This window comes from Protopterus annectens, chromosome 8.part1 (assembly GCF_019279795.1).
Source record: "Protopterus annectens isolate FY-2018-M chromosome 8.part1, PAN1.0, whole genome shotgun sequence".
Lineage (NCBI taxonomy): Eukaryota > Metazoa > Chordata > Ceratodontiformes > Protopteridae > Protopterus > Protopterus annectens.
The window spans coordinates 327,892,758-327,907,351 of NC_056742.1; positions in this window are offsets into that span (position 1 = coordinate 327,892,758).

The window sequence follows — 14,594 nt, forward strand, 5'->3', positions numbered from 1 at the left end:
ATGTGATTGTTTGTAAAAGTCATGCCTTAGTGCTCACTAGCTGTTGTTCAGTGATGCCATACAACATCATATAAGGAATACTCACATTTTTAACTGTTTTGCATAAAACATGCTATTGAGTTGTTTTACCTAGGTATGCATGTACTGAATGTCTTCAGCTGGTATAACTAGTAAAAACTGTTAGTTAAGTATTTAACATGAGTTTATAACTTGCATTTGAATAAAAACTATCATTTTTTTATATTATACAATGTCTTCAAAATTATGTTGTCTGTTGATATATTGCATATCATATTATTTTATTTTGTTATACACAATAATTTGTGACTTCAGAGACAAAAAATCATCATTTGTGCAGTGGTGAGGGTGAAGCTGCAGGATACTTATTTTTATCTGTAACTTTCTCATTACTGTCTTTCAATCGTGTATTACTACTTTGGAGTTGTACATAACTGCCAACTGTAAGAACAGCCATGCAGAGAGCATCGGTGTTAATCCTGGCAATCTTATGTAATGGCATATAGATTTTTTTCCACAGTTCCCTGAAGTTTTAAGCAGTATCATTAAATGAATGAAATGCATAAAGTTGTAAAGAGTCATAAGTTTATCCCCCCTCCTTTTTTGTTTTAAATAATTTATTCCCCTTTCAGTTAAACATTGATCTGTGTTTGTGAAGGTGAAATTTTAACTAACCAGAATTCTCATTTGAATCACAGCAAGGTCATATGTGTTATACAGATTTCCTAAAGCTAGGTTAGATCATAGGTTATAGTGGAAGTGACTTTGAAGAGGGGGTGTCATGAGAGCTGGATGGTGAGTCGGTCCAATGTCATGATCTACTTGATACAGGTGATCCTGCAGACAGTGATCTGACAGTGCTGCGAGAACATGATTGGGACCTTGAATGAGACGTCTTGATAGGTATATATGAATTCTGACATGGTCTGTATGAAATTAGTTGCTCTTGTTCCCCCAGTACTTTCTTGAGAAGCACTTGTAGTCTCATCACCTGCCCTCACATGTATCCTGTCATTTTCCCCTTCCAAGATTGACTCCTGCTTGAGTCTGGTATGTCCTAACTAGTGTACAAATGGAGGAGGCAGTGGGTGCTTGAAGTGCCACCATACTACTCATCAGTGTGATCAAGACATCATCCCTTCTCTGTGCCATTTCCAAGTACTGATGGAAATCCTATGAATACCCTGGAGGACTCTGACCATTTCCTGCTGACTCTCTGTGCCAGTGCTCTAAGCCCTAACAATATCAAGGCACATATGCTGCTGGGCAGTCAATGGTTTCTGAGTTTCATGGGTTAGCTGAAACAAATTCCTGCACGTGGCTCCCCTTGGTAAATGTGTCACTGTGGGCTCTGTTATTTCTGAATGTCTGCCATCATCCTCAAAGTGTTCATCTGGGTTTTGGAGATACTGGGTTTTCTCCCTGTTCAAGTGTGAGTGAAATGTCAGTATGTGCTTGACTTTGATGCACCTTCCCTTCCTGCAGAGTTACTAACATGGTATAGGGTATGAGATTCTGCCATTAAACTTAGGGACTGCATGCCACTTTCCTTAGGCTGCCTCAAAAATATAACTCTGTTATCATCATCATCTTCAGCAGCTATTCTGATGCTGATATCCTCCAAATTTATTGGTATTGTGGAACTGTTTGTTTCTACTGCTGACCCTGCAAGAAATGATTTGAAAACATTACTTATAAAAAAATAGCATAGAGTACTGCACACTTATTAAGGGGTTGTGGAGTACACCTACCAATCACACTGCCTTCAGTGTCATGCCCTGCAGATGTAGAAGGTTCACCTATTGATAGTAATTGTAAAGTATTTAACGTAGCCATTCCTTGTCAGCATTCAGTTCTCTATGTAGCTATAGAGGAGTGTGGCTGCTTCACCTGCTGGTAATCACCAGTGTCCACACCACCTCTGATTATTCCAGTCCCATCACACTCTCTGTCATAGTTATTCTCATAGATGGAGAGGGGTCATCTGGTGTTAATGTGGTAATTGATTGAGGACCCCTGTACTGGTATGGGCAATTGCATTCTGCCTTTCCTTGCTTCTAGCATGTCCTACCATTTCATTTACTCCCTTCTTGCACAGGACCACCTGATTCCAGGCCTTTGTCCTATCAGCTTGTTTGAACCCCCTTCACCAAATAAATGTTTCCCATATCGTGTAAGGACTGCCATGAGGATGCAATTCTCTTCATGGCTGAAGTTGTGCTTTCTGTGCCTTGATCCCTTGTTTTGTGTCATTACTGCGCATGAAAAAAGGCCAGAGTCATACATAAAAACTTTTGATGTTATCATCAGTTAAACAACACAACAATGATACCTTGTGTGCCTTCCATTCTCTGATAAAAAAGTTACCACCAACCCCATAATTATATACACATGCAAAATATCACTTTGTAAAGTAAAGTTGTGCTATACTAATGTCAGCAGGATCATTCACAACAGCAATCACTTTTTTAGCAGATTAATTCTTCCCCTAGCTCCTACCTTTTTAATGTATAGGTTTATAGATAAATACTAGGCTAGCTGCCCTTGTGGGCCATTTTAAGCCTAGCCAGTTTCCCCTTTTGTGATCAAAATAACTTATCCCATTTGGTTATAGATTGGCAGTATCTATCACATGGTCAATAATTATACATTACCCCTAATGACAATAACTGGAATCATACCATAGGTAATTTGAGGGGACCCATGCATGGGATAAAGCATTTAGGAATTACCTCTGTCCATTGGTAGAACAGTGGGCAGTCCTGGGGTAAATTTTCTGTTTCACATAGGTCTACACTGTGTTTGAAAATGGACAGGGATTAACTTTGTTTTATGTGGATGGAGAGTCTGTTCTACAGCAGTGGTATCCTCTAGGATATGTACCTGTCCCTCCAAACCTTTCTGTTGATGTTGGCGAAGAGGTTTAGATCCATATACCAAGTATTTCTGATAACATTTGACTTGCTGATGTGCAGTAATACATCAGCAATGGGTTGGAGGATGTCTTGTATACCAGACACAGGTCACCTCTTGCAGTCTGTAGGATACCAAGTGTAATGATAGGGCTTTGAGTCAGCCATATTAGGACATGTTGTTTAGGCCTTGTTTCCTTTTAGTAAGGTATCTCTGTGAGCATTCCAACTGTTACATGTGTCTGGACCATACCTCTCAACATGGAAACATCAAAAATCTGGAGAAAGGTCCATGAAAAATAGATACAAATCTGTATGCCGTTTAACACAATATTTACATACATAATTATGTAACCTTGCCCACTCTAATGGGATTGTAGGATACTAACTTTCAAATGCAAACTGAAGGACAGACAACCAAAGTATGGCCCCAGAGTCCCCCTGCAGCCATTGCAATGTTCGATTGCTTGGCTGTTTCACCGCATTTACCATTAACACTGTAACATGCATACTGCTTTAATTCTACAATGATTTGGATTTTGTTTTACATTTTATAGCACAAACACTAATAGACACCTGTTAAACAAAGAAATACAGTCTCACAATGAAAATAGACTTAGCATTAAAACTTCTCTGCCCTTGAAACTCACATTCACTGAAACCGTATTGAAACCCACATCCAAAGAAAATGCATCTGGCCAGTGGTGAATAAAGATTACCTTTGGGCTGTTTTCAAGTCATAGGCCCCTTGCACACAAAGCATACATGTGTTCTTTGATGCACCTCCCTGACTGTATTAAATTATGTTCCTTATTGTATAACACATCACACTTGTTAGAGCGCATTTTAAATTTGTTTTGAACATTTTTCCAGTAAGCAATGAAACAAAATGCATGAACCAGTAATGACAAATCTGCCTAATTCAGAACATTTCCATCATAAAAGTCTACTCAAACTTCTAAAATCCACCAGTATCAGTAAATATGCACAATATCTGCAGAAATAAACTTTATATTTCATTGTTTCATCTACAAGTAAAGTGCCTCCTGCCCTTGAAGAATAAATTGCCCATGTTACTTAAAAAAATTGATAAGCTACTAATATTTCAATAGGGAATGGATGGCAAATTGACAACAGGTTTATAGTTACTAGGTATCTCTGCCAAAGGACATTCTCAGGACTGCAGCTCCCATTCACCCCCTTTAAAAGTACAACACAGTACAGAATCAGCAATCCGTATACATACTGTGGGAATAGAACCCACAGCCTTCTGCAGCAAAAACAAGTATGCTATCTGCTGTGGTACTAACAATGCAAGTAGACTTTGCATAAGCAGCACTAAAATTCTCTTTCCCTGAAGAACTGTGCAGCACAACAAAACAGGAAAAAGCCAACATTTATTTTGGGGGGGGGGCAAAGGCCCACAACTGGGGACACATTTTAAACATTGCTTGTATAATCTTAGAAAGTTGCTAGAATAAAATGTTGTGTTACTATGTGTTTCCCAAAAGATAGGAAGACTGAAACTTAAATGGCTATCATTATTTACTTACATAATCTCACTGATTTGCCAAATAAACATACATTTTATTTAACATTTGTTTATTAGGAAAGTCCGACTTGGAATGAAGGACTCAGAAGGAGCCAATTTTCAGCAGAGGCCTGGGGAGAAATGCTCCAGGTGCACGTCATTGTATCATAGGAGGAAACCAGAGCACCCAGAGTAAACAACCCACACAAACACAGGGAGGACATGCAGACTCTGCACAGAAGGCAGTTCAGCTGAGAATCAAACCAGGGATCCGCTTGCTGTGAGGCAACAACACTACCACTGCACCATCCAAATTTTAAATGGAACAGGCCAAAAGTATGAGACAAAACATTCCAGACATTCTCTGAAAATTTGTACAGTAATGAGCTATAACTCCTTGAATCAGAAGTGGTGGTATGGGTAGACAACTCAGGCTGTCCCTTCTTATACCTAAGGTACAGGGTTTGAGCCTGTGTAACTCTAACCATCAGGTAGGTATACCTAACTGGGGTACACACACACACACATACACACACAAACAATACAACTCACGTCATACAGATGCTTCCTAGTATTATATTCAAAGATGAAATGACAGTCAATTATCCAAAAATCTTCCACTGTCATCAAGAAAGGAAGTCAAGTAGTAAAATAATTAGCTGGCAATTATACTTTAGTCAGCATCCATACAACTTAATGGATGTTAAGCAAAAAATTCAGAGTACAATGAGTTATGAATTGCCTGCTAAATGTTAAAGCTTTGAAAGTGCAAGCAGCATATACAATAGCTTATCAAATGGTTTAAAGGACTCCCACTGGAACTCTGCTACACTGCTGACATCAGTAATAAACAAGCATTTAAAATCATGCAACAACAGTAATTGCCACAGCCCTGAGGTGAACTGTTCTCAATAACACTACACTAATAAACATCAGACTCAGTTACAAAGATGTAAGTTGCACAGTAGTATTAAATTAGAGAAATAGTAATAACACTATTAGCTCTTAACTAAACCTATTAGTCAGTGTCACAAATAGTCAACTAAAAGAATGTTCACATTTCTCAGTTGTCCAGTTCAAAATGGTGAATTATGGCAGACATCAACACTTCCCATCACATCACTGTATGTGCTGATATGAATAAGATATCAGAACAACTAAAGAACAAGTCATAATAAAATTGTTTGAAATTTCAGGAACTGTAGGCTATGGTTTACTTCTGAAACTTGGGGAGAGATGCTAATATTTAAAATAGGTTTTGTTAATTTTCATGCAATTTGACACTTAGGCAATGTACAGCTGTTTGTGCCAGTACAGTTTAATGACCCATGCCATGTACAGTCACAGAAGTAAAATAGAAGAAAATTAAACCACAGCACATTACTTGGCAAATAAAGCTTTGTATAACCAAAGTAAGCTTCATCAACTCATACCATCAAAGATTATAATAAAAGGAATTATGTCAGTGATTGTTCAGTACCTGGAATTTCCAATTTACAGTTTCTACTTTACCACCAACCATAAAAACAACATGAAAGTTTAGGCAAATATGGGATAACTATATTAATTTGTAAGACATCCTGATGCTGAATTTCATTGAAACTTAAATAAACTTACTACTTTTTGGATGTGAATGAAATATAGTATAGTTCACATTAGAATCAACCACTTAACACAGAACTCTATGTATTAAGCTCAGTTAGTGAACTAAACCTAAAACGGATGTACACAGAACTCTATGCATTAAGCTCAGATAAATAAATGCAGCGAGCAAGACAAACTACCTCCCTACTAAATGGACTTACACAGAGCTGGCCAGTTAAAACAGACTCACAGTTTAAATAAATGCACAGTTGAAAATAAAAATAAATGCAGCAATATGCAAACGGTTAGCTGGCCAGTTAAAATGGAATCACAGTTTAAATAAGTACACAGTTAAAAATGAAAATAAATAAATGCAGCAATATGCAAACAGTTGGCTGGCCAATTAAAATGGACTCACAATTGAAAATAAATAAATGCAGCAAGATGAAGTGATGAACTAAACCACCCCCCTAATGAGCTGGGTTAAAACGGACTTGCACAGAACTCTGTGCATTATACTCAGTTAACCACACCCCTACTGAATGGACTTGTACAGAACTCTATGCATTAAGCTCAGATAAATAAATGCATCAAGCAAGACGAACTACCCCCCTACTGAATGGACTTACACAGAGCTGGCCAGTTAAAATGAGCTCACAGTTTAAATAAATGCACAGTTAAAAATAAAAATAAATAAATGCATCAATATGCAAACAGTTGTCTGGCCAGTTAAAACGGACTCACAGTTGAAAATAAAAAAAATGCAAGACGAACTAACCCCCCCCCCCCTACTTAGCTGGGTTAAAATGGACTTGCACAGAACTCTGTGCATTAAGCTCAGTTAGTTAGCAACGGTTGGCTGGCCAGTAAAACGGACTTGCACAGAACTCTATGCATTAAGCTCAGTTAGTTAGCAATGGTTGGCTGGCCAGTTAAAATGGACTTACACAGAACTCTGTGCATTACACACTCCGCATAAAGCAGTTGTTTAGAATGACGAACATACTGTGAATGCCGTAATAGGAAGTAGTTGATGTCATCAAGCACACCCTATAGGCTAGTGATGCATGGTGACATCAGCCAACATTTGTAAAGTGGCAATACAAAAAAAGAGAAAAAAAAAGACTGGGAAATTCAGAAATTAAGGGGGCCAGTCAGGAATTTGTGGCACGCCAATATTTTGGCCTCAAAACTGGTAAATACTGAGGAATTCGGTATGGTTGAGAGGTATGGTCTGGACAGATACATGCCAAAAACAGCATTATATTCAATGACTGGCTTAATGAGGGCTGAGTAAAGGGGAACAATAGCATCCCTAGATGTAGGCACAATCCCATTGTTTATAAGCTAGGCAATGTAGAAGGAATTTCTTACAACAGTAGACACATGTTGATCAAAAGTTAGGTTACTGTCCATATAAGTTCCCAAATCCTGAAGAAGTGAGTCAAATATTAGTATTTTTTTCATTCTTCAGTTACATGCAGAAGTCTTCACATAAGGATATATGTATGTTCAGCCAACAACACAGCCTTACTACTTCAGTACTTCACAATTAAAACACACATGTATGCATAATCACTACATGACACCGAAGTAAATGATTTTATCAGTGATCACTAATCATTTCCCACTGCTGTTATAATGATTTTCCACTTGTAGGTGACAGCTTTATACTATTTATTAAAGCCATGATAATATGCTCACCATATCAGTAAAATAAATATTTCTTCAGGGTAACTCACTAATTTTACATCATTTTGAAGCATTTCATATCAGATTTTAATAGTTTTATTATTTTTCCTTACTTTAAGAAGTCAGTGGTTTCCTACGACATTTTCCTTCTAACTTGGGAGTTGTAACATAATATGGCAGTCTTTAACTATTGCATATGAATTCAAGTCCATTTACATATTTTGTATGCATATTAGGCCCTTATACATTTATCTCTATGACTCACAGTAATATGCAAACATGTACAGTCACTTATGCACGTAAGTCACTCTCAGTTGCTCATGAATGTGGCCTTGGGTTCATGTGAATATACTGCAGACAAGCAGCAGAGTCCACAGCATTCCTCAGCAGTCTCCAGCATGCCACCACAATGCACAGATAACCTCAGATATGCTCAATGCTGAATATATTTAGGGAAAACAACAAAATGGAGTCACATATATTACAGTCTGCACAACCATGAAGCATAAGATCTGAACATCTATCATCATCTGGCACATCTTCTCACCTCAAACTACTCGATATTTAAAAGTTGCTAATTATATATATATATATATATATATATATATATATATATATATATATATATGATTACAGTGGCTATGTAAGAATAAATGACATTCAGGCATAATAATTAAAAAAAAAAAGATAGCTAAAGCAATGAACAGCAAAAACAGCAATTATAAATAATACAAAATAAAAGTGGTGATTGCGAACTGTTTTTCATGCACCATATAAATGAAATGTGAATATATTCCTTAAAAAATGCATGCATGCGACAAAAACATTTTGGTTAAGCCAAATTTGCCAATAGTAATAGTATCTGCTGCAATGCCCACTGGTTAACTGGGTTTGGTTAAGGTGGTGTCACACCCCTGAGAGAATGGTTCTAAATCTGTTAACCAAAGCCCTGCTCCTACTTTCTTAACTCTGGTTCTGACAGTTCTAATAGTGGCAGCACCTGTGAAGGCACAAGGCCATGCTCCAAGCTGTTCAGATAAGGGTACCAAAATTATGATTGATTTTCTAAGGGAGTTCTGTCTGGAAAAGACTGAGGAATGCACAAAAGGTTCTGAATGGAACAAAATAGATATGGGGCAGGAAATGGGAGAATTCCTTTCATCCTTGAAAGGGAGAACCCACTCTAGCCAGCAGTGCTGTCATAGATATGATAAATGTTACAACACAATTGTCTGTACAAATACAAATGCAGCATATATATATATATATATATATATATATATATATATATATATATATATATATATATATGTATATATATACATGGATCTAGGATGTTTGATCGAATGATCAAATGTCCGAATCCATAATCACCGAATACACTTTAATGAAAGCGCTTTAACCGAAAAAGCTCTTTGTTAAGCGTGTCAATAAAAAAAAGAACACTACATTTACATTTTTGCAGGGGGGCTATACTCCCTGCACCCCCCATGTGGCAGGTTGTGCCCACCATACTTTAATATTCTCCCTCCAAGACCGCACTTCAGTGAGGAAAAGGGAAGTTTCCCTTATCCGCACAGTAGTACGGCCTCAGCAATAGACATACTTATGCAAAAGTGCTTCTTCAGTGAAAAGCACTTTTGCGTAAGTGTGCTTGTACTTAATGGATTCAGACATTTGATCATTCAATCAAACGGCCTGGATCCATATATATATATATATATATATATATATATGAGCAAAATAATTTGCATGCATATATCTGCAAATCACATATATCTATATTTGCATGAGTATACTTATCACTTGTTCATGAATTTACAAAGACTGCAAAACCAAAAATAGTTTGCATTTCCATATTTTCTTTTACTATTGCATTAACTTGGGTAGTAGTTAAATTATATGAAAACAGTTTGTGTAGGCCATGAAATACTTAGCAATTGTATATGTAATTGTAATTGTATTAATAAGTAATTTCTTCCACAATTTTAACTGCACATACAAGATATGAGAATTCATTCAGGCACCACATCCTAATTAGAGTGGAGACTAGTGGAAGGTGTCAAGCAAATGTCTGGCACATACTTTACTGAGAAATTACCAGTATTATCACATCTGTATTACTTCTGCATACATTTTAAATCATCCAACTATATGCTTAGAATTCTTAAGGAAGAAAACTATCAAAACACACACTTTTGTGCAGCTAAGGAAATGAAAATGTCCACAGCTTGTTACATTTTTTGTGTCTGCACTTTCTAGCTGAACACATTTCACAGACTGTTAAATGCAAAGCATAATATTTTTTTTTAAAAAACATTCCACCAAAATTGTATTTGTGTTTATAACTAACAGTAAAGGGTAGATTAACAAAGTATATGAGAATTCAGATACCAATATATATATTTCAACAGACATATACTAAAACAAATACTGCACCGAAAAAGAATGCCTTCGAAATAATACACATATAAGAAATTTTAAGGGGGAAAGTGAAATATAAGTACACAAGAACTGTCTTACTTCTTTATAAAGCTGAAGAAGAAATCTTTTATAACAGAAAACAGCAGGAAAGGCTTTCAGTCAGATTGGTTGAATCCAGTGGTAAGCCTAAATAAAGTAGCAAATAGTATTTCTGTCTTTAACTAGTTTTATTAATGTGTACAATGAAACAATACCGAAGAGTAAATGAAGCACTAGAGTGCATTCAATACATTTTTGCAAGCAAGAGTAAGAGATATGGCAGTAGGTAAGAACAGTATTTCTATCTTTAACTCATTGTGTTACTTTATATAAAGAACTAGCCTATACAGAATACTAACTGAAGCACTAGACTGCATTCAGTATGTTACTACAAGCAAGAATGAGAGATATTTCAATATTAAACTGCAGTATTCTATGTATTTATAAAGGGTGTTTCAGTGCAATATTGCAAACAAATGCATATCAGGCAAAAATATTATCATTATGTTTGTGTAATAGAGTGCAACATGTAAGCTTACCATAACTTGATAGCAAACACTGTTCTAACAAGTAAGTATAAGCATTTTCCATATCATTTCATCTAAAAACTTGCCTTAGCACTTCCCACAATATTTCATCTAAAAGGTTGCATAAGCACTTTCCATAAATTCTGTTTTACTTCAATAAAGTTTTATACAATTAAAATGTTTTAAAGTAAGAAAATGAATGCTGTGTAATATGATGTGGGAATTTATTGTGTCTATTTTCTCTTTTGCCTCTCTCCCCACTTTTTTCTGTGTGATTATTTTAATTATGCATTTCTTTGTCCTTTATTACCTTCTTTCTCTCCCATTTATGATAATTTTTTTTATAGATTCAACATCTTCTGGAGTGGCTCAGGCATGTACCATTCATGTCAGAGTTGTCACAATCTGTTTCTCCATGGGCATCTTTGTAGAGTTAGGACACTGACATAGGTTCTGCAGGAACCCTGGCATGTGGCAGGCTGGCAAGTCTCACTAAATGGGGGATTAAGCCAGTTTAAGCCTTGCTTCAGCATGTTCAAGACATGTTGTCCCAGCTATTGCTGACCATCACACCACCACAGGCTCCTAACCCCTCAACACTGGTGTCCTCCGCTGCACCTCCATCTGTCATTTGAGGCCCTGAGGACTGGTACTGCTGCTGACACTTCTTCAGCCTTTCTTATCTTATACTATCTTCTATACTGTCTTACCTACTTCCCACCCAAATGACCCTGTTATATTAAAAAAGAAAACAATAGGGAGATCTATCCCATGGCAAAAAGATAGTGCCACTTGTTTCTCACCTCCTCCAGCATCACTCTCTTTATGTGTTCCTTATGTGCCTCCCTCTTTGCTGAGCCTCCATTCTTTTCATTATTTCCTATTTCCCCCTTGACATTATTTAATGAAACCATCAGGGCATCCATATAAAAATATTTTTGTATAAAACATATTACATCCCTCTATTTTTAAAAATATAATAAAAGCTGAGCAGTATACAGAATGCCTTAAGTCTTTTAAGAGTGAGAGTGCATAGCGGCATCCATCCTCAATATCCAAATACACACAAAGTAATACAAACCCTATGTTTTTTATGTAGTACTTCATATGTACTTAATGCTTGACTTTAGATATTTTGCATGTTTGCTCTAAGTATGCATGTTTTTCAAAACATCTTTGCTTTTCCTTATTTAGTGCTTAGCTTATTTGCATATACATATAGTGGGGCTTCTCACAAATTACTGCTATGTAGCTGTGAAATCCTGGACTATAAAAACCACCCAATATCACTAAATGCAGCTAGAAGGAGGTCAAACACCACAGGACTGAGATGCATAAAAATATCAACAAAAATGTCCAAGTGAGTAGTTCTTTATCCATTAGATGCTGTGCACAATTGACCAGATGGTGGGCATAGTACTGTATATTAAACTGAAGAAATGGCAACTATAAGAAAATACATCCAGTTACTAATGTACAGATGCATTTAGTCAAACCCTGCAGGAATTGTGACAGAATGGACAGGAATGAGACCGATCTAAAATGCCTTGAAAGCAGCACCTCAACAACTTTTTGAACAATATCAACCTTTTCACCCTTACAAATATGGAAACCTTGTTTTTCCCTCAAGTAACAGTCAAATGCATGCACCAGGGCATAAGTAATGAATTCTGTAGAAATCTGTAAAATCTGTAATGTAGAAAGTCAACCCTTATGCCATGCATCTATGGGATCAATTTTGAAATTCCCTAACCAATTTACATAAAACTCCATAGAAGCAAATTAACAGGTAAGTGACCTGGGTCTTATTTCTACCCTGTACCCTTCCAATGAGTAAGGGATCATCTGTAACAGGGAAATTTTTCACTTTTAAAATCTGGGACTTATCCAGAGCCACAACCAGTACTGTGTGACATAGGCAGCTGCCTAGGGCCTGTGTTGGCTGTGGGACTGGCTTCACTATAAAAAAAATGCCACAAATAAAAAAAATAAAAGAAAGCCAGCATTAGGACCGTGTGGGAGATTTACATAAAACAACAAGCCCCAAAAATATATGCATTAGGACAACATCCTAAAGTCATCTTTAGAAACCATGGGGGATTCAAGTAGGACATTTGTGGTAATGGATTTAGAGCATATGGACTTGTGTGAGGGAGATATTCCGAGTAGACCAGTTGGAGTCATTCTATTCCAGTGAGTATGCACAGCTGCAGTGTTTTACAGCAAATGGAGGTGTGTGTGTGTGTGTGTGTGCGTGCATAATGACCCAGTTAAGGTCACTGCAGGTTAAGTGACTTTGTTCAGAATCAAGCCCTGAACCTTAATTTTTGTTGAGCAAGTGACTTAAACATCCACATCAACTGCCAGGTCTTCTTTAATTTTATTTTTTGTTTGTCTTTATAAATAATTGAACATTATAGTCTGTCAATGTCAGTCATAGAGTTTCATAGTTGTGTTGTTCATTTTCAGTTATGCAACAGGTAGCACTTGCTGCTGGTGCAGAAGGCTGCGGGCTCTCTTCCCACAGTAGGTAGCGTGATTGCTGATACTACCATGCAGCATAAGGGTGTGTGTGAGGGAGGTGCTGAACTCCTCAGTGTGTTCTCCTTTGGATGAGATGCCTAGTAATTATGAACCTGCTGTCATTTTACCAAACATTGCTTTATTGCCTGCATACCATTTTTTAATGGAACACAGGCAATTTATTCTTCAAGGGAAGAAAGCACTAAATTTATAGATGAAGCACCACAATGAAAAATTGTTTGCCAACAGCAACCTCTTCCTTAGTTACAGTTCTCTTTAATGTGGACTTATTCAGATGACGTTTACTTCTGTAGAGATTGTGCATATTGGCTGATATTGGTGGATAATAATGACAATGGTTTGGGTGGACTTTTATAGCTGAAATGTTCTGAAATGGGTAGTTTTCTTATTATTGGTTCATATATTTTGTTTCACTGCTCACTGGAAAAAGGTTAAAAAACTTCAAATTTAAAATACATACTTAACAAGTGGTGCTGTATTAAACAAGGAATATAATTTAATACAATCATAAGGGTAAATTCAAAAGCACATGCATTTATGTATGATTCTAAAAATGTGTGCAAGAGGCCCAGGGTTTGAAAACAGCCCAAAGCTACACTTAATATGGCACTGGTCAGATGTATTTTCCATTAATGTGGATTTCAAAGCAATTTCAATAAATGTGAGCTTCAAGGGCAGAAATGTTTACTGTTGCTCATTATTAAGCCTGCTTTCATTGTGAGACTGTACTGTTTTATTTAGCAAAGGAATATTGCTATTCAAGCTATAAAATCTGAAATAAAAGTTTTACATTAAATCTAAATATCTGTAATCACTCTATAAGTAAAGAAAAAAATATTATGCACAATGACAGGTTTGAACAGTGTTTATGGTAAATGGGGAGAGATAGCCAAGTAATGAGACACTGGAATGGCTGCTGGGGGTGGGTGCCTAATCCACTACCCTGTTTAGTGTCCCATTTGACCATGATCTGATTCTGGACTTATATGAAACTGAATCACAATGACATTTTTTGCACAAATGTAACTGAAGTCCAAAATGAGTCACATGCACTAATGATGATGACTCAACTCAGAATACATGAAGGCAAGCTAAGAAGTGCAAGTGGGTAGAGAAAGGCAGAAGGAGACTCAGGTGCAAGCTTCATTGGAGGTAATCTGTAGGACACTTGCAAATTAATTAATATCAGGGGGCACATTTAAAGAATTAGAGGGTAGGGAAATTGTTAACAGAAATTCCATTAGGGTGATGAAACCTGATAAGGGTGGGGGCTAGTCATTATGAACCAACAAATCTACATAGACAAAATGTTGATACATCTTT